We start from the raw sequence: 4,266 nt of genomic DNA on the forward strand, positions 1-4,266 counted from the left end.
TTGGAGACTCCACACCGAGTCGGGTGCCAGAGATAGAAATGCTCGGTCACAGGCCGGGTGAGCACGGAGTGCGGCCGGAGACTGGGGAGATGGGAATGACTGACTGCTTTTCTCTGGGGGCTCACTGAGGAGCGGGGCCCCGAGTTCTTGGATCCTCCAGGGCAGAGATTGGGAGGCCGCCATTTTCACTCTCCGCCTCCAAAGCTGTACGGAAAGCTTGCAGGGAACAAAAGCTCCGGAGAGCAAACCCGAGCAGATTACTTAGCCCCTGACCCGGCAAAGACATTTGGGAACCACGGCAACAGGCCCCTCCCCCAGAAGATCAGCAAGAACAGCCAGCCAAGACCAAGTTTACCGTTCAATGAGAATGGCAGAACTCCAGCACTAGGGGAAGACCGCACATAGAATTCATGGCTTTTTTACTATGATTCTTTAGTCTTTCAAAGTTAATTTTTTCTATCTTTTTTTTTATTTTTCTTTTTCCCTTTTTCAACCAACATCTTATCAATCCCTTTTTTTTAAAAAAAACATTTTTATTTTTCATTTTTAGAGTCATATTCTATCCCTTCATAGTAGTTACCCTTATTTTTGGCATATATATATAAGTTGTTCTCTCTTTAAAATTTTGAGATACGGTTTCTTCTAACAGATCAAAATATACCCTAAATCTCTAGTGTATGGCTTTGTTCTAGTCTCCTGCCTGATCACATTCTCTCCTTTTTTTTTTTAATCTTCTTCTTTCTTTTTTCAAACAACTTCTTATCAATTATTTTTATAAAATTTTTTATAATTTTCATCTTTACAGTCATATTCCATCCCTCATCGTATTAACCCTTATTTTTGTACTTATATAAGTTTTTGTTTCTTTAAAATTTTAGGAGGCACTTTCTTCTAACAGACCAAAATACACCCAAAATCTAGTGTGTGGCACTGATCTATGCACCAGCCTGATCACATTTGATCATATTCTGTTTTTTTTTGTCTTGTTTTGTTCTGTTTTTGTTTGTTTTTATCTTTTTCCTTTTCTTTTTTTTTTTTTCTTTTTCTTTTTTCTTTCTTTCCCTTTCTTTCCCCCTGGTTTTGGTCTTTTCTGATTTGTTTAGAGTATATTTTCTGGGGACATTAGTACCCTGTTAGCATTTTGTTCTCTCATTCATCTATTCTCCTCTGGACAGAATGACAAGACGGAAAAAATCACCTCAACAAAAAGAACAAGAGGCAGTACCGACTGCCAGGGACCTACTCAATACGGACATTAGTACGATGTCAGAACTAGAGTTCAGAATGATGATTTTAAAGATACTAGCTGGGCTGGAAAAAAGCATGGAAGTTATTAGAGAAACGCTTTCTGGAGAAATAAAGGAACTAAAATCTAACCAAGTCGAAATCAAAAAGGCTATTAATGAGGTGCAATCGAAAATGGGGGCGCTAACTGCTAGGATAAATGAGGCAGAAGAGAGAATCAGTGAGATAGAAGACCAAATGATGGAAAATAAAGAAGCTGAGAAAAAGAGAAACAACTACTGGATCACGAGGGCAGAATTCGAGAGATAAGCAATACCATAAGACAAAACAACATTAGAATAATTGGGATCCCAGAAGAAGAAGAAAGAGAGAGAGGGATAGAAGGTATATTGGAGCAAATTATAACAGAGAACTTCTCTAATTTGGGGAAGGAAACAGGCATCAAAATCCAGGAGGCACAGAGAACCCCTCTCAAAATCAATAAAAATAGGTCAACACTCCGACATCTAATAGTAAAACTTATGAGTCTCAGAGACAAAGAGAAAATTCTGAAAGAAGCTCGGGACAAGAAGTCTGTAACCTACAATGGTAGAAACATTAGACTGGCAACAGACCTATCCACAGAGACCTGGCAGGCCAGAAAGGACTGGCATGATATATTCAGAGCACTAAATGAGAAAAATATGCAGCCAAGAATACTATATCCAGCTAGGCTGTCATTGAAAATAGAAGGAGAGATAAAAAGCTTCCAGGACAAACAAAAACTAAAGGAATTTGCAAACACTAAACCAGACCTCCAAGAAATATTGAAAGGGGTCCTCTAAGCAAAGAGAGAGCCTAAAAGCAACATGGACCAGAAAGGAACACAGACAATATACAGTAACAGTCACCTTACAGGCAATACAATGACACTAAATTCCTATCTTTCAATAGTTACTCTGAATGTAAATGGGCTAAATGCCCCAATCAAAAGACACAGGCTATCAGATTGGATTAAAAAACAAGACCCATCAATATGCTGTCTGCAAGAGACTCATTTTAGACCCAAAGACACCCCCAGATTGAAAGTGAAGGGGTGGAAAACCATTTACCATACTAATGGACACCAAAAGAAAGCTGGGGTGGCAATCCTTATATCAGACAAATCAGATTTTAAACCAAAGACTGTAATAAGAGATGAGGAAGGACACTATATCCTACTTAAAGGGTCTATCGAACAAGAAGATCTAACAATTGTAAATATCTATGCCCCTAACATGGGAGCAGCCAATTATATAAGCCAATTAATAACAAAAGCAAAGAAACACATCGACAACAATACAATAATAGTGGGGAACTTTAACAGCCCCCTCACTGAAATGGACAGATCATCTAAGCAAAAGATCAACAAGGAAATAAAGACTTTAAATGACACACCAAATGGACTTCACAGATATATTCAGAACATTCCATCCCAAAGCAACAGAATACACATTCTTCTCTAGTGCCCATGGAACATTCTCCAGAATAGATCACATTCTAGGTCATAAGTCAGGTCTCAACTGGGACCAAAAGATTGGGATCATTCCCTGCATATTTTCAGACCACAATGCTTTGAAACTAGAACTCAATCACAAGAGGAAAGTCAGAAAGAACTCAAATACAGGAGGCTAAAGAGCATCCTACTAAAGAATGAATGGGTCAACCAGGAAATTAAAGAAGAATTAAAAAAATTCATGGAAACAAATGAAAATGAAAACACAACTGTTCAAAATCTTTGGGATGCAGCAAAGGCAGTCCTAAGAGGAAAGTATATAGCAACACAAGCCTTTCTCAAGAAACAAGAAAGGTCTCAAATACACAACCTAACCCTACACCTAAAGGAGCTAGAGAAAAAACAGCAAATAAAGCCTAAACCCAGCAGGAGAAGAGAAATAATAAAGATCAGAGCAGAAATCAATGAAAGAGAAACCAAAAGAACAGTAGAACAGATCAACAAAACTAGGAGCTGGTTCTTTGAAAGAATTAACAAGATTGATAAACCCCTGGCCAGACTTATCAAAAAGAAAAGAGAAATGACCCAAATCAACAAAATCATGAATGAAAGAGGAATGATCACAACCAACACCAAAGAAATACAAACAATTATAATAACATATTATGAGCAACTCTATGCCAGCAAATTAGATAACCTGGAAGAAATGGATGCATTCCTAGAGATGTATCAACTACCAAAACTGAACCATGAAGAAATAGAAAACCTGAACAGACCTATAACCACTAAGGAAATTGAAGCAGTCATCAAAAATCTCCCAACAAACAAGAGCCCAGGGCCAGATGGCTTCCCAGAGGAATTCTACCAAACATTTAAGAAGAATTAATACCTATTCTTCTGAAACTGTTCCAAAAAATAGAAATGGAAGGAAAACTTCCAAACTCATTTTATGAGGCCACCATTACCTTGATCCCAAAACCAGACAAAGATCCCATCAAAAAGGAGAATTATAGACCAATATCCTTGATGAACATGGATGCAAAAATTCTCACCAAAATACCAGCCAATAGGATACAACAGTACATTAAAAGGATTATTCATCACGACCAAGTGGAATTTATCCCTGGGCTGCAAGTTTGGTTGCAAATCAATCAACGTGATACAATACATTAACAAAAGAAAGAACAAGAATCATATGATCCTCTCAATAGATGCAGAAAAAGCATTTGACAAAGTACAGCATCCTTTCTTGATCAAAAGTCTTCAGAGTATAGGGATAGAGGGTACATACCTCAGTATCATAAAAGCCATCTATGAAAAACCCACAGCAAATATCATTCTCAATGGGGAAAAGCTGAGAGCTTTCCCCCTAAGGTTAGGAACGCGGCAGGGATGTCCACTCTCACCACTGCTATTCAACATAGTATTAGAAGTCCTAGCCACAGCAGTCAGACAACAAAAAGAAATAAAAGGCATCCAAATCGGCAAAGAAGAAGTCAAACTCTCACTGTTTACAGATGATATGCTACTTTATGTGGAAAACCCAA

Source organism: Phoca vitulina, unplaced genomic scaffold, assembly GCF_004348235.1.
Source record: "Phoca vitulina isolate PV1807 unplaced genomic scaffold, GSC_HSeal_1.0 scaffold33, whole genome shotgun sequence".
NCBI classification, from domain to species: Eukaryota; Metazoa; Chordata; class Mammalia; order Carnivora; family Phocidae; genus Phoca; species Phoca vitulina.